This window comes from Anomaloglossus baeobatrachus, chromosome 2, assembly GCF_048569485.1.
Source record: "Anomaloglossus baeobatrachus isolate aAnoBae1 chromosome 2, aAnoBae1.hap1, whole genome shotgun sequence".
In the NCBI taxonomy this organism is placed as follows: Eukaryota; Metazoa; Chordata; class Amphibia; order Anura; family Aromobatidae; genus Anomaloglossus; species Anomaloglossus baeobatrachus.
In genome coordinates this window covers 577056918-577080467 of record NC_134354.1, presented here as the reverse complement: position 1 = coordinate 577080467, position 23550 = coordinate 577056918, and positions in this window count along the sequence as shown.

The window sequence follows — 23550 nt, the reverse complement described above, 5'->3', positions numbered from 1 at the left end:
CACGAGTCTCGCATCGCATCATCCACTGCAGTCTGGAAGCGAGCAACTGCGCTGGATAATGCGATGCGAGAGGGAGGGGCGGCAGATGGGAAAGGGCGCAGCGGATGGATGATGGGAAATGGCGCAGCGGATGGATGGGAAATGGCGCAGTGGATGGAGGAGCGGCAGAGGATGGGAAAGGGCGCAGCGGATGGATGATGGGAAATGGCGCAGCAGATGGATGGGAAATGGCGCAGTGGATGGAGGAGCGGCAGAGGATGGGGGGGTGAGATGGGAATACCTACCTTACAGGATGGATCTAGGCAGCAGGATCACAGCAGACAGAAGAGGCAGCAGATGAAGGAGGCAACAGATCGAGGAGGGTGAGAGGGGGCAGTAGATGGAAAATGGGAGAGAGCAGGCAGCAGATCGGGTAGGGGGGCAGAGTCTGATGGGAGAGAGAGATGGCACATGTAGGGGGAGGGAGGGGGGCTTGCAGCACATGTAGGGGGAGGGAGGGGGGCTTGCAGCACATGTGCTGCAAGCCAGCCACCCTCCCCCCACATGTGCTGCAAGCCAGCCACCCTCCCCCCACATGTGCTGCAAGCCAGCCACCCTCCCCCCACATGTGCTGCAAGCCAGCCACCCTCCCCCCACATGTGCTGCAAGCCAGCCACCCTCCCCCCACATGTGCTGCAAGCCAGCCACCCTCCCCACGTGGGGGGAGGGTGGCTGGCTTGCAGCACATGTGGGGGGAGGGTGGCTGGCTTGCAGCACATGTGGGGGGAGGGTGGCAAGCCAGCCACCCTCCCCCCACATGTGCTGCAAGCCAGCCACCCTCCCCCCACATGTGCTGCAAGCCAGCCACCCTCCCCCCACATGTGCTGCAAGCCAGCCACCCTCCCCCCACATGTGCTGCAAGCCAGCCACCCTCCCCCCACATGTGCTGCAAGCCAGCCACCCTCCCCCCACATGTGCTGCAAGCCAGCCACCCTCCCCACGTGGGGGGAGGGTGGCTGGCTTGCAGCTCATGTGGGGGGAGGGTGGCTGGCTTGCAGCACATGTGGGGGGAGGGTGGCAAGCCAGCCACCCTCTCCCCACATGTGCTGCAAGCCAGCCACCCTCCCCCCACATGTGCTGCAAGCCAGCCACCCTCCCCCCACATGTGCTGCAAGCCAGCCACCCTCCCCCCACGTGGAAGGAGGGTGGCTTGCAGCACATGGAGGGATAGGTGGTGTGGCGATGGAGAAGGGGCAGCCGATGAAGGAGGCGGCGGCGGCGGCCGCCGATCGGGAGCAGCAGCGGCTGAAAAAGGTGGGTGCGACGGCGGCGGGGACAGTGGCGAGCATGGCGGCGGGGACGGCGGTGGATCGGGAGCGGCGGCGGGGACGGCGGTGGATCGGGAGCGGCGGCGGCGGGGACAGCGGTGGAGCGGGAGCATGGCGGCGGAAACGGCGGTGGATCGGGAGCGGCGGCGGAGACAGCGGTGCAGCGGGAGCATGGCGGCGGGGACGGCGGTGCAGCGGGAGCATGGTGGCGGGGACGGCGGTGGATCGGGAGCGGCGGCGGAGACAGCGGTGCAGCGGGAGCATGGCGGCGGGGACGGCGGTGGATCGGGAGCGGCGGCGGAGACAGCGGTGCAGCGGGAGCATGGCGGCGGGGACGGCGGTGGATCGGGAGCGGCGGCGGCGACAGCGGTGCAGCGGGAGCATGGCGGCGGGGACGGCGGTGGATCGGGAGCGGCGGCGGAGACAGCGGTGCAGCGGGAGCATGGCGGCGGGGACAGCGGTGAAGCGGCAGCAGCGGCGGGGCGATCGGAGACAGCGGCAGCAGCGGCGGGGCGATCGGAGACAGCGGCGTGGACAGCGGTGAAGCGGGAGCAGTGGCGGGGCGATCGGAGACAGCGGCGGTGAAGCGGGAGCAGCGGCGGGGCGATCGGAGACAGCGGCGGGGACAGCGGTAAAGCGGGAGCAGCGGCGGGGCGATCAAGGACAGGGGCGGGCGATCGGGGACAGGGGCGGGCGGCGGGGACAACAACTTACCGCTCTCCTCGGCTTCCAGGGACGGTCACAGGCCGCAGATCCACATTGATTGGAGAGAGCGGTCACAAGACCGGTCTCTCCAATCAGAGCTGGGGGCGGGTGAAGCATCGATCACCCAGCTCCAGCCAATGGCCAGTGCTACAGCAGCACTGATCAGGGCTGGATTTCAATGTTCCAGCCATTTTCAATGGCTGGAACATTACAGTGGCTGTAATTGGCTGAGCGGCGTTCGTCAGCCAATCACAGCCTCTGTAGGTTCGGGGAGGAGGCACCACCCCTCCTGAGGTCAGGCAGAGGTCCCCTCCTTCCCGAATCCACCGTTTAAGTAAATAAATTTCACTCCCCGGGGCTCCGGGACCGCGATTTCGCCAGGACGTACTGAGTACGTCATGGGTCGTTTAGCACCATGTGACCATGACGTACTCAGTACGTCCAAGGTCGTTAAGGGGTTAATAAAAACCTAATATATTTCCATCTCAGTTATTTTCACCATGTAAACTAATATAACTTTAGAAATAAGCATTTCTATCTTGCAAAAACAAAACCCCAAAAAATTAGTGACCACTATAGCCACCTTTCTTTATGATAACACTCAACAGCCTACTATCCATAGATTCTGTCAGTTGCTTGATCTGTTTACGATCAACATTGTGTCCAGCAGCCAGCACAGCCTCCCAGACACTGTTCCGAGAGTTGTACTGTTGTCTCTCCCTGTAGATCTCACATTTTATGAGGGACTACAGGTTCTCTATGAGGTACAGATCAGGTGAACAAGGGGGCCATGTCATTATTTTTTCATCTTTTAGACTTTTACTGGCCAGCCACGCTGTGGAGTAGTTGGATGCATGTGATGGAGCATTGGCCTGCATGAAAATCATGTTTTTCTTGAACGATACCGACTTCTTCCTGTACCACTGCATGAAGAAGTTGTCTTCCAGAAACTGGCAGTAGGTCTGGGAGTTGAGCTTCACTCCATCCTCAACCCGAAAAGGTCTCAGAAGTTAATCTTTGATGATACCACCCCATACCAGCACCCCACCTCCATCTTGCTGGCGTCTGAGTCGGAGTGGTGCTTTCTGCCCTTTACTGATCCAGCCTCTGGCCCATCCATCTGGCCCATCAAGAGTCACTCTTATTTTATCAGTCCATAAAATCTTTGAAAAATCAGTCTTAAGATATTTCTTGGCCCAGTCTTGATGTTTTATCTTATGTTTCTTGTTCAAAGGTGGTCGTTTTTCAGCCTCCCTTACCTTGGCCATGTCCCTGAGAATGGCACACCTTGTGCTTTTTGATACTCCAGTAATGTTGCAGCTCTGAAATATGGCCAAACTGGTGGAAAATGGCATCTTGGCAGATTCACGCTTGATTTTTCTCAATTCATGGGCAGTTTTTTTGCGCCTTTTTTCCCAACATGCTTCTTGTGACACTGTTGGCTATTTGCCATAAAACACTTGATTGTTCGGTGATCACGCTTCAAAAGTTTGGCAATTTCAAGACTGCTGCATCCCTCTGCAAGACATCTTACAATTTTGGACTTTTCAGAGCACGTTACATCTCTCTTCTGACCCATTTTGCCAAAGGAAAGGAATTTGCCTAATAATTAAGCACACCTTATATAGGGTGTTGATGTCACTACACCACACCCCTCCTCATTACAGAGATGCACATCACTTGATTTACTCAATTGGTAGTTGGCTCTCAAGCCTATACAGCTTGGCTCAGGACAACATGTATAAAAAGTGTCATGGGATCAAAATACTCATTTGCCTAATAATTCTGCACACAGTGTATATACAGTTAGGTCCAGAAATATTTGGACAGTGACACAATTTTCGCGAGTTGGGCTCTGCATGCCACCACATTGGATTTGAAATGAAACCTCTACAACAGAATTCAAGTGCAGATTGTAACGTTTAATTTGAAGGTTTGAACAAAAATATCTGATAGAAATTGGAGGAATTGTACACATTTCTTTACAAACACTCCACATTTTAGGAGGTCAAAAGTAATTGGACAAATAAACCAAACCCAAACAAAATATTTTTATTTTCAATATTTTGTTGCGAATCCTTTGGAGGCAATCACTGCCTTAAGTCTGGAACCCATGGACATCACCAAACGCTGGGTATCCTCCTTCTTAATGCTTTGCCAGGCCTTTACAGCCGCAGCCTTCAGGTCTTGCTTGTTTGTGGGTCTTTCCATCTTAAGTCTGGATTTGAGCAAGTGAAATGCATGCTCAATTGGGTTAAGATCTGGTGATTGACTTGGCCATTGCAGAATGTTCCACTTTTTTGCACTCATGAACTCCTGGGTAGCTTTGGCTTTATGCTTGGGGTCATTGTCCATCTGTACTATGAAGCGCCGTCCGATCAACTTTGCGGCATTTGGCTGAATCTGGGCTGAAAGTATATCCCGGTACACTTCAGAATTCATCCAGCTACTCTTGTCTGCTGTTATGTCATCAATAAACACAAGTGACCCAGTGCCATTGAAAGCCATGCATGCCCATGCCATCACGTTGCCTCCACCATGTTTTACAGAGGATGTGGTGTGCCTTGGATCATGTGCCGTTCCCTTTCTTCTCCAAACTTTTTTCTTCCCATCATTCTGGTACAGGTTGATCTTTGTCTCATCTGTCCATAGAATACTTTTCCAGAACTGAGCTGGCTTCATGAGGTGTTTTTCAGCAAATTTAACTCTGGCCTGTCTATTTTTGGAATTGATGAATGGTTTGCATCTAGATGTGAACCCTTTGTATTTACTTTCATGGAGTCTTCTCTTTACTGTTGACTTAGAGACAGATACACCTACTTCACTGAGAGTGTTCTGGACTTCAGTTGATGTTGTGAACGGGTTCTTCTTCACCAAAGAAAGTATGCGGCGATTATCCACCACTGTTGTCATCCGTGGACGCCCAGGCCTTTTTGAGTTCCCAAGCTCACCAGTCAATTCCTTTTTTCTCAGAATGTACCCAACTGTTGATTTTGCTACTCCAAGCATGTCTGCTATCTCTCTGATGGATTTTTTCTTTTTTTTCAGCCTCAGGATGTTCTGCTTCACCTCAATTGAGAGTTCCTTACACCGCATGTTGTCTGGTCACAGCAACAGCTTCCAAATGCAAAACCACACAGCTGTAATCAACCCCAGACCTTTTAACTACTTCATTGATTACAGGTTAACAAGGGAGACACCTTCAGAGTTAATTGCAGCCCTTAGAGTCCCTTGTCCAATTACTTTTGGTCCCTTTAAAAAGAGGAGGCTATACATTACAGAGCTATGATTCCTAAACCCTTTCTCCGATTTGGATGTGAAAACTCTCATATTGCAGCTGGGAGTGTGCACTTTCAGCCCTTATTATATATATAATTGTATTTCTGAACATGTTTTTGTAAACAGCTAAAATAACAAAACTTGTGTCACTGTCCAAATATTTCTGGACCTAACTGTATATATATATATATATATATATATATATATATATCTCAAGATCACAAAATAAGAACAGCACTTCTCAACATGCTCAAAGCTGCTCTCTGGTAGTTTATTTACCATTTAGGTGCTGTTCAGAAATTAATGCAAAGTGCTATGACAGGACAGAATTTATTTTTTTTTTTACCACATAAATGTTGCTAAGAGGTCAGTATATCTGATAGACTCTATGGGCAGTATTTATCTTCAAATTGCCATGACAACCATCAAAATCACACAATCGTTACCTCAGGATGCTGATGGGGTGAAAGAGGAAGTCCCCACATTTTGTTAACCATCTAAATGCCTTTAGTTACTATTGACACATGCATATAAGATTAAACTACAATAATCAGGGCAAACATTGGAAGTGGCTGATGCAGCAGAGTGTCAGCTATAGTATACTAATAACAGCTGTTGCATTTTTACCTATCGGATGATTTTATTCACTGACATCCTAGGTCGGTTTTAAGTTGTATTGGTGTTCACAAATGGGTTAAAAGAGAGAGATTGATCTTTCGATAAGCTCCTTATCAATCCCTTAGTGTGATTGCAGAGTGTTGATAGGTTGCTGCAGCAGACAGAGACATACCGATTGCCTCCATATCTGCCATATATTGACACCTATATGATTTTGCGGGAGCAAAGATCTAATAGGTTTACTGTCAGCATTAGGCACCTCTCACATCAGCGGTATTTTGCAGCAGGGTCTGCTCAGGTACAATTGCGTTTCAGCTCAATTCACCTCCAATGGAGTCGCAGCGTGATGCGGTCACATGCGGTTGCGTGCGTCACACGCGGCCGCATGTGACCACATCCCATCATGACTCCATTAAAGATGAATTGAGCTGAAACGCATTTGTACCAGATCCGGCCCTGCAGCAAAATACCGCTGATGTGAGTGGCGCCTTATTCTGACAGGATAAACACGATATACAAAGAAATCATAGAAAAAATCCTAATTTGGCACTCCTTCCACCAAAAAATGTAAATAATATTTAGCAGGGTCACAGGAGAACATATCTCACAAATTTGTAGTCCTTCCAAAGTTATTTGCCTCCTATTGAAGTCCCTTAGGATTCAAAAACATTAAGATATTCCCATAAAGTATGATGAGAATAAAAGTGTTCACAAACATATTATGATTAGTGATGAGCGAACCCGAACTGTAAAATTTGGGGTCCCTGCACGGACCCCGAACACGGACTTCTCAGGGATGTTTGTGTTACTGTTTAAGTTCGGTCACACATATAAAAATGTAGCAAAAGGAAAAATGAAGCAAAATGGAGGTTAAAGCAGGACATTTATACTTACTGAATTTTTACGTGGCTGTCACACTGCTTGTGTAGCACCCCACGGGGCAGGTGCATTTAACCTACTCGTCGCCGGGCCGTCGACTGTGGTGGTCACGTGTAGCCTAGCCCAGCTCCGTTGCCCTGAGATGTACAGAAGATGGCAGGAGAGAGATGTTGGGGGTAGTAGTTGTGAGGTATTTGTTGTGACGCCACCTGTCGCATGCGGCTAGTGATGTCGCTGTCCTCTGGGGCAGATGGTAGCAGCAGCCAGGTATGGTATCGCTCTCCACAGGTAGAACGGGCCCCAGGGAGGATGATGAGGGGAGTAGTAATGGCAACGGGGAACGGCAATACGGGTAATAAAGAGTCAAAGTCTATAACTGCGGCTCCAGGTTGTTTACTAACTTTTGTATGATGCCGCTCACCCAGGTAATACCGGTCACTTGCTATGATGGGCTCCATCAAACCCGAATCCCTTTAGAGATTAGTCCAGTTTGGTGTTCAGTGGGTTTCTCCTTGTAGCACCTGTCTGTAGATCCCCTGGCTTGAAGCTACGAGGGGACCCTGGGTTTCACAAGATGTACTCTTATCCCTATCTGCAGGTGCCGCGGTTACGATTTGAGGTTCGACTTGAAACGAGACCCCGGATCCTATATTGCTCTGTCCTGTTGGGCGCTGTGTGGGCAGGGAAGCTTGAAACTTTCAGTGTTCATGCAGATTCTGGAAAAACAACGTAAAGTATGATCATCCTTAGGGTCCTGCCACCCTGTGTGGCGTCAGTTCCGAGGGGAGCAGGTTCACTCTCCCCACGGCAACCGTTGTGAACTTCTCCTCCTTCCCACTGGAGTACCTGTGAGGCACCACTGCTCCGTTGCTCTCCTGCTGGAGAACTCCTATCGACTGACTGTTGTACGACAAAATCGTGTCTGATTATCAGTCATTCCCTCTGTATATGATGTATAAATAATTTAGAATAAATTGCATTAATACAATTACTTTAAATATGTGTAAAAGGAATACACACACAAGGAGTGCTATATTCAAAATATGTAAATAGTTTATTGGATACAAAAAAATCACAAACATATCACGTTTAAAATATCATCATGTTACAGAGTGATTATTGGGGGACTCCTAAAGAGGGGAGAGTAACCATGTGTCCAGTGGCAGAATATAAAGATGGTTAATAAAATAAGGCGTCTAGCGTGTGTGGATTAGCAATTAAATATGCATGTTCTCATGTGATTATATCCAGGCAAAGCTTCTCCTCTTTCCCACCGGAGTACCTGTGAGGCACGTCTGCTCCGCCGCTCTCCTGCTGGAGAACTCCTATCGACTGCCTGTTGTGTTGGCTCCTGACTCCCCCTGCTGGCTGCACCTCCCCCCTCACAAGTCCTAGGCTAGTGGGACTGGTTCCCCTCTTGAGGGCATCCTGTAAATGCCTCTCTATCAGCGACCCCTTTATTACCTGACCCTAGCCCAGTCCCCACTCTGAACAGGGCAACCTGGTGTGTATTTGAGTGGGTAATGGGATGAAACCAGGACTGACCTCCTCAGGAACCGGGTTTAGCATTACACCCAATGTTGGGTGCAATACTCTGTGGTGACTGAAGCTTCAGGGGCATCACACTTACAGGTCCGCTCATTTAATCTCATGAATATTTACTGCTTCCTCGCCCACCCTCCCTGTAAAACTTTGGAGCAGAGGCCTTGTTATAACCCTGTTGAAATGGTATAGGACGAGAAGGAGGAAGAGGAGGACAAGAAACATAATAAAACATGAATCATATGCCTATTTGTGGTGGGAAGGGATGCATATTAATACACCAGAAGAAACTATCACATTTGACTTTATGTTTCACTAATGTTAGCTGGTGGGGTTGAGAAGTCTGGGACAATTTGTTAATTGTTCAGTTTGAGAACTGTCAGCCTGTTAGCATTTTCAGTTGACAGGTCGATATGTCAGTTAGTTACTGTACCTCAAGTAGCACTAAAAACCTAAGGGACTAACTTAAGCAGGGAGGTAGCAGTAAATGTGGCCTGCAAGCTTCAGATTTGCCTCAACTACGTGTAAAAAAAATGAAGATGTATTCATACAATGGGAGAAAGGCCCAAATACACCTCTTTTGTGAATAAATAGACAAAGGACCTATAGTGTTCTTTCCCTGGGATGGATTGGAGAAGTTCCGCAAACATGGTTAACAAATTTACATTAGCAAAGATTTCCAAGGAGATGAAAAAAAGTTTGGAATCTTCTGCTTTAATCACAAGAAGAACTATAGCCCACCTTAGTTGGAGCAAAATCAGAGTCGGATATCTGAAAGTACCTGTGTCACTTGTACTCTAAGTAGTCACCTTGAATGCAGGACTCCTTGTTGTTCGTCAAATAAATCTAACTCTAGCTATATGTAAGCTTTACATGTGTTACAGGGTGTATTGGAGAGTCTTATTCTAAGTTTTTTAAGCCCTTCCATATATTGCATACTTTTTACCTAAAGGGTGCTTTACACACTGCGACATCGCTAGCATTTGCTAGTGATGTCAAGCGCGATAGCACCCGCCCCCGTCATACGTGCGATATGTGATGATTGCTGCCGTAGCGAAAATTATCGCTACGGCAGCATCACACGCACATACCTTGTCAGTGACGTCGCTGTGACCGCCGAACAATCCTTCCCTCAAGGGGGATGTGCGTTCGACATCATAGCGACCAAGCGGATGGGCGGAGATGAGCGAGGCGTAACATCCCGCCCACCTACTTCTTTCCGCATTGCCGGTGGACGCAGGTAAGGAGATGTTCATCGTTCTTGCGGCGTCACACATAGCGATGTGTGATGCCGCAGAAATGAGGAACAACATCGCTAGTGCCCAAACAAAGATATTTTGTTTTAGAATGACCTCTCCAAAACCAACGATTTTTAACACTTTTGGGATCGTTGAAGGTCGCTCGTACGTGTCACACGCTGCAATGTCGCTAATGGCGCCGGATGTGCGTCACAAACACCGTGACCCTGACGATATATTGTTAGCGATGTCGCAGCGTGTAAAGCACCCTTAAGAGTCTCACCATTCCAGATGGGGAAATAATGTGAGGCCATTCACTATTTGCATTTTAGGGTGTATTGCGATATCTCCTTTCAAATCTTGATAGGCCTTGCACTTAGTGCATAGGTTTCACCACTCTAGGAGTACAACGCCTTACAAATGAGTTAAACATTCAGAAATTTCATGTACAAATTTCTTTTTTTTCTTGACTGAAATAGAAAAATGCTGCATGTTTGAAAGAAGGATCATTTAAATTCTTTTAGCTTTTTTGCTGTGTTTTTGCAGCGTTTCTTCACCATTGAAAGCAATGCAAAAACGCTTTGTGTGAACATAGCCTAAGGGGTAGAGAAGGTGTTTTTCTTTAGTTAAATTTTCCTTATCTGCAAATCAGTTTCCTAACATTTTTTCCTATAAAATCTATGTTATCTTTTTTTTGGTATGTTTTATTGTCAGTCCGTAAAAGTGGTGTAATACTCTGACAATATTGATCCAAGCAGAGACCTGAGAGTTAAGCGGGCTTTACACGCAGCGACATTGCTAGCGATGTCGCTGGTGAAATCACCCGCCCCCGTCGGTTGTGCGTCAAATTACTGCCCGTGGCGCACAACATCGCTTACACCCATCACACGTACTTACCTGCCTAGCGGCATCGCTGTGGCCGGCAAATCGCCTCCTTTCTAAGGGGGCGGGTCGTTCGGCATCACAGCAACATCACTAAATGGCCGCCCGATAGAAGCGGAGGGGCGGAGATGATCGGGACGAACATCCCACCCACCTCCTTCCTTCCTCATTGTGGGCGGCTGCAGGTACGAGGTTGTTACTCGTTCCTTCGGTGTCACACATAGCGATGTGTGCTGCCGCAGGAACGACGAACAACCTGTGTCCTGCAACAGCAACGATAATCGGGATTACAACGACTGTACAACGATCAACAATATGGTGAGTATTTTTAATCGTTAACGGTCGTTCGTGCGTTTCACACGCAACAATGTCGCTAATGAAGCTGGATTTGAGTCACGAATTCCGTGACCCCAACGACATCTCGTTAGCGATGTCATTGCGTGTAAAGCCCGCTTTAAAAATGTGTCCAGGTATCTTCCTCATGCTGTTTCCATTTCATTTTAGCACTTTTTACATCCATTTTAGCAGTTTCACTTCACCCCAGATCCCCTGGGATGATCTGCTGGAAAAAGTCTCAAGTTCCCCATTGATTTCCATTATACTCATTACTCGAGACAAGCAGCTAAGCATTCCAATTTGCTTAATTTGAGTACCGAGCACCAGAGCATTTTAGTACTTGCTAAACACTAGTAAAGGCTAGTCTCAACAAATAGTAATTCAATCTAAACTTCTCTTTTGTTTATTCACTTTGCCCTTTGTCAATTGATATAAACTAACAATAAAAATAAACTAATATATATATATATATATATATATATATATATATATATATATATACACAGTAAAGACCAAATGTTTGGACACATTCTCATTCAAAGAGTTTTCTTTATTTATTTATTATTATCATTAGTGTCTTTTGTCCTTGTGGTATTTTTGACAGTTCTGGGTTCTGAACTTCTTCACATGCTCTTGTGAGGCTCTTCATAATAAATGTGCTTGCTTTCTGTTGGTATAGCAAGTTAAATTTCAGTTTCCCTGCTACCAGTTCCTGGTTATTCACTTCATGTTTGTGACCACTCCAATCTCCTTCAAATAGTCACATGATAAATCAACTGACTCTGTAAAAACAATCTCATCATTTTATTCTGTCCACGTTAGAGGGATCAAGCATCTAGGAGATGTTTGAGCTTTTACTGCAGTGGTTCTGCTCTTTTGTCTGCAGCCTTGGTGCCTGGCTGCAGCCATGTTGATTTATTTTTTTTTGTTTATTTCCCCTGTCCGACTTTCTTCCCTTGTGTTTATTATTACTGTTGTGGGACTAGTGCTCTCGCTGGCCGTCTCACTATTAAGGGTGAGTTCTGGGATAACAAGGGACTATGTATGCTGGTCAGCAACAAGTTAAAATAACCCATATAGGGACATTAGTTAGCTTAAGGTACAGCATCAGGTGAGTGCAAGAGGTGTCGCTGCTCCCCTTTTCTTAGCGCCAGGGCCTACCGTTGTACAGTCATGCTCAAAAGTGTTGGCACCCTTCAAAAATGTTCCACAAAATGAAGTATTTCTCCCAAATAGTTATTGCAATTGCAAATTTTATTTTATACACACATTTATTTCCTTTGTGTGTATTGGAACAGTATACAAAAATTGGGAAAATTGGGCATCATTTCACACAAATACCCCCAAAATGGGAACAACTAAATTGTTGGCACCTTTCCAAAATTGTGGTTAACCAACTTTATTTCAAGAATGTAATGCTCATTCAAATTCACCTTTGTCAAGTAAAAGTTGTGGTTAATATGAAAATCACAGCTTAATTCTAATAAAAAGGGGAAAAGTTGACTCAATTTTTGCATTGTGTATCTGTTTGGGCCACATTAAGCATTATAAACAAAGATGAGAAGAGAACTGTTGAAGCCTTCAGAACCAAAATTGTTGAAAAATATTAACAATCTCAAGGATTAGGTCCATCTCCAGAGATCTTGAAGTTCCTTTGTCCACAGTGTGTACCATAATCAAGAAGTTTATAACCCATGGCACTGTAGATAATATCCTTGTACGTTGACACCAGAGAAAAATTCATAAAAGTCTGAAAGTTTGCAATGCAGGACAGTCCAGATAGTTGATAAGCCCTAATCAAATTCCAAAGAAATTCAAATTGTCCTGCATGCTCAGGGTGAATTTGTCTTAGCGCAAATTATCCTTCTACATTTTAGTTTAATGAAACACTATGGCAGGTGACGCAGATGTACCCCACTGCTGACACAGAGACATAAAAAAGCTAGACTGCAGTTTGCCAAAATGTACTCATGTAAGTCAAAATCCTTCTGCGAAAGCATCTTGCGGACAGATGACATCAAGGTAGAGTTTTTTGGTAAAGCACATCATTCTACTCTTTACTAAAAATGAAATAATGCCTTCAAAGAAAGGAACACATTACCTACAGTCAAATATTGTGGGGTTTCAAAAATATTTGGGGGTTGTTGCACTCCTTCTGGCGCTGGGTGCCTTGACTGTGTGCAAAGTATCATAAAATCTGAAGAATCCCCAAGAATTTTGGGTCACAATGTAGTGCTCAGTGTCATGGGTCTTCCAGCAGGACGATGACTCTAAGCAAAATTCAAGAAGCAACCAGAAATAGATGAAAACAAACTGCTAGAGAGTTCTGAAATAACCATTAATGTGTCCGGATCTAAATCCCATTCAACATCTATGGGGAAATCTGAAAATTGCTGTTGAGAGAAGGCACCCTTCAAATATGAGAGACCTGGAGCAGTTTGTAAAAGAAGAGTGTTCAAAAATTCCACTTGAGCAGTGTAAGCAGCTTGATGATGGTTATAAAAAGCAATTGATTGCAGTTATTTATTCCAAGAGATGTGCAACCAAATATTAAGTTGAAGGTGCCAACAATTTTATTAAGCCAATTTTTGAAGTTTTTTGTGAAAATATTTCCAATTTTCCTCTATTTTTCATTTTTTTTTGTGTTGTTTCAATACACACAAAGGAAATCAATATGATTATTACTAGGGATGAGCGAATATATTCGCCACTATTTGGTATCCGACAGCTAATAGGGTATCCGAGGTATTCGCTATCCGACGGCTAATATGGTGTTCGCTACGATACTTTCATTTTCATTTATGGACTTCCTGGAGCCTTTCTCCAGTCAATGAACACATCTGACGTTGCTTGCAATCACAGTAACGCCGCAGCCATCTTTGTTGTGGTGTTACTGTGATTGGCATGGCCGCACAGCGTCATAGGGGCTATATAAGGCAGCCGCCATTTTGTGTGCACACATTAGTTCCTGAGCTGCCGGTGTAGCGAGACTGTACTGTGTGCGGTACAGCATTTTTCCATCCAACTAATACTAGTCCTTCTAAGGGATGAAGATATTTAGCATTAGCCGTTAGGGACTGTGTAAAGCATAGAAACAGGTATAAGGGCAGTGGAGTTCGTTCTATGAGATAGTATTCCTGCTGCAGAATCCAAAATAGCCCTTTTAAGGGCTGAAGACAGTGTCCACTGTGCTAGCAGCTGTGTAAATCATAGAATTGCTGCTTCAAAAAAAAAAACCCTTATTAGTGCTACATACGGTCTGTTCCTGCAGTGTGTGATATAGGGACACCTAGGGACAGCTTACTCACAGGCAGGGAGAGATTTAAAGCTGTCCTGACATCTGCTACTAATAATCAACATTCTCAGCACTGCTACATCGCTTGTGTCTGGTATACTAGCAATATGTATTACAACTTGCAAAAAAAGTCCCAAAATTGTAAAAACAACGGGTTCAGGTGTATTGTAGTGCCTGTCAGTCACCATCTCAATTCACAATCTGAGTGTTACCAAATTTTTATTAATACTAGGTGTCAGTGGCACAACTTCTGCCACAAGGCCAGTACCTTCCTACAAGTAACCTAGCATACTTTTGGGGGGCTTCCTATCTTACAGAACCTACCTAATGGCTTGCTGCAACTAACACACAGTCTCAGTGTTACCAAATTTTTATTAATACTTGTTGTCAGGGTCAGTACATTCCTAGCAACAAGCTAGCATACTTTGGGGGCTTCATATCTTACAGAACCTACCTAGTGGCTTGCTGCAACTAACTCACAGTCTCACTGTTACCCAATTTTTATTAATACTTGGTGTCAGGGGCACAACTTCTGCCTCAAGGTCAGTACCTTCCTATCAGACACCTAGTGTAATTTTGGGTGCTTCATATTTTACAGAACCTACCCAGTGGCTTGCTCTTACTAAAACACAGTCTGAGTGCCAAAAATCAATCAAATACAGTTAGGTCCAGAAATATTTGGACAGTGACACAATTTTCGCGAGTTGGGCTCTGCATGCCACCACATTGGATTTGAAATGAAACCTCTACAACAGAATTCAAGTGCAGATTGTAACGTTTAATTTGAAGGTTTGAACAAAAATATCTGATAGAAATTGTAGGAATTGTACACATTTCTTTACAAACACTCCACATTTTAGGAGGTCAAAAGTAATTGGACAAATAAACCAAACCCAAACAAAATATTTTTATTTTCAATATTTTGTTGCAAATCCTTTGGAGGCAATCACTGCCTTAAGTCTGGAACCCATGGACATCACCAAACGCTGGGTTTCCTCCTTCTTAATGCTTTGCCAGGCCTTTACAGCCGCAGCCTTCGGGTCTTGCTTGTTTGTGGGTCTTTCCGTCTTAAGTCTGAATTTGAGCAAGTGAAATGCATGCTCAATTGGGTTAAGATCTGGTGATTGACTTGGCCATTGCAGAATGTTCCACTTTTTTGCACTCATGAACTCCTGGGTAGCTTTGGCTGTATGCTTGGGGTCATTGTCCATCTGTACTATGAAGCGCCGTTCGATCATCTTTGCGGCATTTGGCTGAATCTGGGCTGAAAGTATATCCCGGTACACTTCAGAATTCATCCGGCTACTCTTGTCTGCTGTTATGACATCAATAGACACAAGTGACCCAGTGCCATTGAAAGCCATGCATGCCCATGCCATCACGTTGCCTCCACCATGTTTTACAGAGGATGTGGTGTGCCTTGGATCATGTGCCGTTCTCTTTCTTCTCCAAACTTTTTTCTTCCCATCATTCTGGTACAGGTTGATCTTTGTCTCATCTGTCCATAGAATACTTTTCCAGAACTGAGCTGGCTTCATGAGGTGTTTTTCAGCAAATTTAACTCTGGCCTGTCTATTTTTGGAATTGATGAATGGTTTGCATCTAGATGTGAACCCTTTGTATTTACTTTCATGGAGTCTTCTCTTTACTGTTGACTTAGAGACAGATACACCTACTTCACTGAGAGTGTTCTGGACTTCAGTTGATGTTGTGAACGGGTTCTTCTTCACCAAAGAAAGTATGCGGGGATCATCCACCACTGTTGTCATCCGTGGACGCCCAGGCCTTTTTGAGTTCCCAAGCTCACCAGTCAATTCCTTTTTTCTCAGAATGTACCCGACTGTTGATTTTGCTACTCCAAGCATGTCTGCTATCTCTCTGATGGATTTTTTCTTTTTTTTCAGCCTCAGGATGTTCTGCTTCACCTCAATTGAGAGTTCCTTAGACCGCATGTTGTCTGGTCACAGCAACAGCTTCCAAATGCAAAACCACACACCTGTAATCAACCCCAGACCTTTTAACTACTTCATTGATTACAGGTTAACGAGGGAGACGCCTTCAGAGTTAATTGCAGCCCTTAGAGTCCCTTGTCCAATTACTTTTGGTCCCTTGAAAAAGAGGAGGCTATGCATTACAGAGCTATGATTCCTAAACCCTTTCTCCGATTTGGATGTGAAAACTCTCATATTGCAGCTGGGAGTGTGCACTTTCAGCCCATATCATATATATAATTGTATTTCTGAACATGTTTTTGTAAACAGCTAAAATAACAAAACTTGTGTCACTGTCCAAATATTTCTGGACCTAACTGTATATAAAGCTGAATGTGTGTGTGTGTGTGTGTGTGTGTGTGTATGTGTGTATGTCCGGGATTGGCATCTGCACCGTCGCAGCTACAGCCACTAAATTTTGCACACTCACACGTCTGGACCCCGAGAGCTTCATAGGCTATGTTTTCAGGGGAAATTTTAACCCCGCGCTTTAAAGTTATTCGCCAAAAAACCTGCCTCCATTAAAGCGAATGGAGCTGGAAGCCAAAGTGCAGCCAGAACTTCAGAAGAATGCGCAGCCATGCCCTTATATGGAATGTTGGCGTGTCACAATGCAGCCGGGGAAAGAGGCAGACACAGACAGGGAAAGAGGCAGACACAGACAGAGTAAGAAACAGACATAGACAGGGTAAGAGAAAGACACAAAAAGACAGACACAGACAAAAAAACAGACTGACAAGGAAAGAGACAGACACAGACAAAGAGTCAGAGACAGACACAGTGAAACAGACAGACAGGGAAAGAAAGGGAAAGAGACAGACAGAGTAAGAGACAGACAAAGGCAGCTAAAGAGACAGACAAAGAGATAGACACAGGGAAAGAGACAGAGGGAAAGAGGGAAAGAGAAAGACAGGAAAAGAGAGGGAAATAGACAGACAGGGAAAGAGAGGGAAAGAGACAGAATGGGAAAGAGACAGACAGGGAAAGTGACAGAGATAGATAGACAGACAGGGAGAGAGATAGACAGGCAGGGAAAGAGATTGAGACAGACGGAGAAAGAGACAGAGACAGTCAGAGACAGACAAGGAAAGAAACAGACAGACAAAGAGATAGAGAGACAGAGAGATATATACAGAGGGGGAGACAGACAGAGAATGGGAGAGAAACAGAGAGACAGTTACTCTACCGAGCGTTAATACATTTTATTTATACATTCTATCCCGGGAATGTTGATACATTCTATTTTGTTAACAACAGTTATTAACCCGGGCGAAGCCGGGTAGTACAGCTAGTACTAAAATAAAAGTGTTCTCAAACCCTGTTTTCTTTTGGGGCTGAAAGACATTCCCAACATCTTTGTTAACTCCTTGAAGTGGTAGTTTGTCTAATAAAGGTACCTTTTTGTTTTTAGACTTACAGAAACAGCTATTGTCAGAAACTATTAACACAAGTCTAACAACCCAGCATAAGTGTTGTTCCACTACCTGTAGAAAAGGTCACGTTAAAGTATTCACCTTCAATAATGAAAACAAAAAAATGGGAAAAGAGGGGGTAAGGGCCGTGGACTAGGTGGTAGTGACAGTGGTGGTCACCCAAGCAGTGTGATCGAGCCAAAGAAAAAGGTTCCTGCTTTATCGACCTCTGCCTTCCTATCCCAATTTTCTTGTCCACGTGGGGAAGCACTCTTGCACCCTGAACAGTGCAAACAGGTAACGAGTTGGCTATCAGAAAATGCCTCCAGTTACTTGTCGAGTAGCAAATCCCAAGGGTCCACACAGACAGACTTGAGTAGCCCAGAAGCTGACCCATCAAATCCTCAGCCTGGTCCTCCTTCCTCACAACATCAGTATTCTAAGGAAACATATGACACCAAAGCAGGTTACTTTGAGGAACTGTTTACGGGACCCTTTGACCTTTCTTGCCTCTCACCACACAACACCACCAATGCAGGTGAGGCCGTGGTGTGCAGTGATGCACAGATCTTTGAGCACCCAAGGCCATAAAAAAGCCATGTTGTTGGCCATGACATGCTGGTCAATCAGGTGGAAGTGTTGGAGGATGATGAGACACAATTGCCCTCAGGTCAGCCTGAAATCTCCATTCCCGAAGATATTGACCTTCAGGAATTTGAAGACGACATGGTCGATGATAAGGCGACTGTTCCAACATGGACGGGTGGCATGGATTGTGAAAGCAGCAGTGCAGAGGAGCATGTGCCCATAGTCCGCAATAAGGCTGTAAGACATAGGGTTTCGACCACTGCCAGAAGTCAATCAACTGTGGACATGACACTACCACCTGTGCATCTCAGAGTCCAAGGGTCCGTGCACCACCTGTGCAATCTCAGAGTCCAAGGGTCCATGCACCACCTCAGCCATCTCAGAGTCCAAGGGTCTGTGCACCACCTCAGTCATATCAGAGTCCAAGGGTCCATGGTGCGATTGTGTGGAAGTTGTTTTCCAAGAGTCCTTCAGACCAAACATTTGTCAAATCTGACAGACCAAGCTTAGCAGAGGCAGAAATACTTCCAGCTTGGGCACCTCCAGCATGAGAAGCCATATGATTTCCAGACTCAAAACTCTGCCACTTCCCTTGGGTTGCCTGCTTCCCAAACTGGTGTGCAAGAAGGTGGCGCTGATGCCTCCTTCTCCCAACCTGATGTTGGCCAAACTCAATCATCAACGACATCAGCTTCGGTGTCCAAGCGTTTCGTTCAGTTGTCCATACCACAGACCTTTGAAAAGAAGTGAAAGTACCCCGTTACGCACCCAAGGGCAGAAACCATAACTGCACACATTGAACGATTGATAGCCCTTGAGATGTTGCCATATCGGCTTGTGGGAACAGAGGCTTTCCGCGACCTTTTGGCGGTGTTAGAACATCGGTTCTCTGTGCCTAGCCGCCACTACTTTTCTCATTGTGCCGTCCCCGCGCTCCACAATCACGTGTCTGTAAACATCAAACGGGCTCTTACCAATGCCATAACAGAGAAGGTCAACCTAACCACAGACACGTGGACAGGCGGAAGTGGACAGGAATGCTACATCTCACTGATGGCACACTGGGTGAACCTGGTGGCGGCTGGTAAAGAGTCTGAGGCGGCAACATCCCATATAATTCCCACGGCCAAAATAGCGGGGCCAACTTCAATCACAGTTTCAGTAGCCTCCTGCACAGCAACAACTCCCTCCTCCTACTTTTCATCTGGCTCCTCTGCATCCTCCTCAACATCTGCTGGTGTCCAACCGTCGACATCATTCCCCAGCTGGGATCTCTGCAGCACTGCCTGGGCTAAGGAGCAACACGCTCTACTGAAGCTCATCTGTATCGCTGACAAACCTCACACGGCACCTGAGCTTTTGAAAGGAGTAACTGAGCAGACAAATGAGTGGCTTGAGACGTTGGACCTCCGTCCAGGGATGGTAGTGTGCGATAATGGTCGTAATTTGGTGGTGGCTTTAAAGCTTGGAAAGCTTGTACACGTTCCTTGTATGGCCCACATTGTAACTTTAGTAGTTCAGCACTTTCTGAATAAATACCCTGGGATACCAGACCTACTTACCAAGGTATGACGTATTAGCACCCATTCCCGCAAGTCATTTCCCTATTTTGCTGGTCTGGCAGTGCTGCAGCAGCGCTTACACTTGCCTCGTCACAGACTAATATGTGACCTCCCTACGAGATGGAATTCAACCTATCCTGTTGGCCAGGATCCATGAGCAGCAGAGGGCAGTATCCCAATTACAGCTGGAACATGCCCGTCAGACACAGCTGCCAGACATAAGTACTGCTGAGTGGGTGTGGATTGCAGACATTTGCCAGGTCTTGGAGAATTTTGATTACTGTACCATCATTGTGAGCAGTGAGGATGCTGTTATCAGCAATACCATTCCACTGATTTGTTTATTGAAACGCTCTCTGGATGGTCACACTGACCAAAGTGTTCATGCAGTTGTCTGTGGATCCAGACTTCCCAATGGTTGCTAGTAATCCACACAACCTCGGCCAACAAGCTCAGGCCACCTTTGCTCAGCATCATGAGGATGAGGATGAGGAGGATGATGAAGAACAGGAATGCTTTGAAGTTGGTAACCAAGGGATTGACAACCCAAGCTTCAGGGCTGTCTAAATACCTCAAGAAAAAACCCCACCATAAAAATTCAACACTTTATTTCAAATAAAGTGTTGAATTTTTATGGTGGGGTTTTTTCTTGAGGTATTTAGGTTCCAAGACCCCCCAAGGTATTGATTTAAAGGTTCTGCTTCAGGGCTGTCTAGCATGGATGGTCTGAGGAGGAGCAGGAGGAGAAGAGAGAGACTGAGGAGGAGAGGAGATTTAGGGAGACAGAATGTATTCTCAGCAGTGACACACAAAAGATTTTCAGTTCGGAGTCTGGGACACATGGCACATTTTATGTCACACTGTCTTTCTCATGACAGTCGGCTAGTCCACATTTTGGCAGACAACAAATACTGGATATGTACCTTCCTTGACCCACGTTACAAAAACAAATTTGCTTCACTACTTGTGGAGGCAAATAAGGATTGTACTATGGAAACATTCAAGAGGGCTGTAGTGGAGCAGTTGATGAAACGATTACCCACAGATCATGCTGGCATCAGAGGTAGTGTGTTATCTCACGCAACAGGATTACAAGAGAGGGGTACGCATAGTAGGAGCAACACAGGCGGGGGGACTAATGTGCCAAAACTGGTCCATTTTCCACAAATGTGAATCAGATACCGGTTGGGGGAACGATGACAAGGAGGGAACAGTTAAGTAAGATGGTGAGGGATTATGTAGGTGACCGTATCAGCGTACTTTCCTAGTCAACTGTTCCATTTAACTATTGGATTTCTAAGCTCAACACTTGGCCAGACCTTGTGTCATACGCTTTGGAAGTGCTGGCTTGCCCTGCTGCGAGTGTGTTGTCTGAGTGTGTCTTCAGCTCAGCGGGGTCAATAATAACAGATAGTCGAACACGACTATCCATGGAAAGTGCAGACAGTGTGACGATGATCAAAATGAACCATAGATGGATTGCCCCAGAGTATCCCAGGCTGCCTGTTAACAAGACCCAATAATAAGTGTAGCCCCAACATTTGGATTTCTTAAGTTCAAATAAGTTCCATTGTTTCTCATTGAAGACTATTTTGTTTTCTATCATCTAATGACACTGCGTGACTAATGTAACTTGTTATGCTGCTGCGATGTAATTGTTTGGCCCAATCACCCAGGGCAATATTTTTCAAGCCTTTGTACATTATGTACTGGCTACACTGTCTAGAACAATTAGTCAGGCAGTCTCTATTTGTGTTCTTTATTGATGCTGTGCTCCACGGTGTGTTACATATTGCCCTCTGCCAAATCAGGGTTTTTTTTAGCTCCTTGTCATATTATGCCCTGTTGCTTATGCTACCAATTTTTTAATAAAAAGCTGTTGGGAGTACCTACTGATGCAGTGCTCCATAATGTCTTAACCATTATCCCCTGGGGAAACTGAATTTATTAAACTTCTTGGCATGTTATGCCCTGTTGCTTATCCTACCATTTTTTTTAAATAAGCTGTTGGGAGCTCTTGGGAGTACCTTGTGATGCTTAGCTATATGGTGTCTGAACCACTACACCCTAGGGGAACTGAATGTATTAAACTCCTTGGCATGTTATGTCCTGTTGCTTATGCTACCAATTTTTTAATAAAAAAACTGTTGGGAGTACCTACTGATTCAGTGCTCCATAATGTCTGAACCATTATCCCCTGGGGAAACTGAATTTTTTTAAATCCTTGGTGTTAGCTAGTGGAATAAAGCTTGAGTTCCAGACTCAAAACTCTGCCACTTCCTCTGGGCTGCCTGCAAGAAGGTGGTGCTGATGCCTCCTTCTCCCAACCTGATGTTGGCCAAACTCAATCATCAACGACCACATCCACTTCGGTGTCCCAATGTTTTGTTCAGTTGTCCATACCACAGACCTTCAAAAAGAAGTTAAAATACCCTGTTACGCACCCAAGGGCAGAAACTAAAACTACACACATTGCACGATTGATAGCCCTTGAGATTTTTCCGTATCGGCTTGTGGGAATAGAGGCTTTCTGCGACCTTTTGGCGGTGTGGGAAAATGAATGTATTAAACTCCTTGGCATGTTATGCTCTGTTGCTTATGCTACCATTTTAAAAAAAAAAGCTGTTGGGAGAACCTACTGATGCAGTGCTCCATAGTGTCTGAACCACTACACCCTAGGGAAACTGAATGTATTAAACTCCTTGGCATGTTATGCCCTGTTGCTTATCCTACCATTTTTTTTTTAAATAAACTGTTGGGAGCTGCATGGTCTTTGAACCATTCCCCCCTGGTGGGGAAACGGAATTTTTTTAAATCCTCGGTGTTAGCTAGTGGAATAATGCCTGAGTTCCAGAGTGAAACAACTGTCACTTCCACGGGGCTGCATGCTTCACAAACTGCGGTCTAGGAAGCAGGCGATTATGCCTCCTGCTCCCAACATGCTTTTGGTCAGATGCAATCATCATCAACGACATCAGCTTTGATGTCCCAGCGTGGCGTTCATTTGTCCATAAAACATACATTTTTGAATCATTTGAATAGAATTTAAATAGAGGGCCACTGGAGCCGGTGGTGTTGGTGGAGGAGGAGGAGGAGGAAGAGGTCAAGGCCAACATCCAAATGGTCACATTAGCAATAGCACTGTAAAGTATTATGGAGTAAATATTCTAACTTTCACACTAATGATATAGGGGATGCAGAAACCTACAAATGACTGCTATCCCTCCCCAATGTATGTTACAGGGCCCACCTGAGAGCCCTAAGAAGTCTGAGATTTGAGAACAGCCAGTGGCCCTTAGAGGGCCCTGGAGTCGGTGGTGCTGGTGGAGGAGTGGGAGGAGGGCAAGGTCAACATCCCAATGGGCAGATTGTAGCTGACCTTTTAAAGTGCTGTCAAATTTGTCCCAAAAAAGGAGGTGTGAGACAGACACCAATATAATGTATAAGTTACAGCCCTTTCTAATCGAAAAAGAAGGAATAATGTTAAAAACGAAATGTGTGAACATATTCTAAAGTGTTTTGTTTTGGGAGGTTGGGGCTTGATTTGACATTTTTTTACAGTTATTAGGCACTAGAAACTGTTTCTTAGCAATTTCCCCTCCTTTACTTTGGTTTGAGAGCTATTCTGGCGACTACAGAAACGGCGCGTGCTGCTCTGAGCACGTTGTTCAAAGACAACAGAAATGCAGTGAGGCACCTTCTACAGGCTGTGCCCATACTGTTTTAGCCTTTTCCCATCCATTTCAGCCTTTTCCTCAGTCACCACAGGTCACCGACAGGTCCGACGTAAAATTATTCTGGTTTTCCATAAACTTGCATTGGGGATCGAATATTCACGAATACTCGAATAGCGGCGAGGTATTCGCCGGATATCCATCGAAGCGAATATTAGGGTATTCGAACATCCCTAATTATT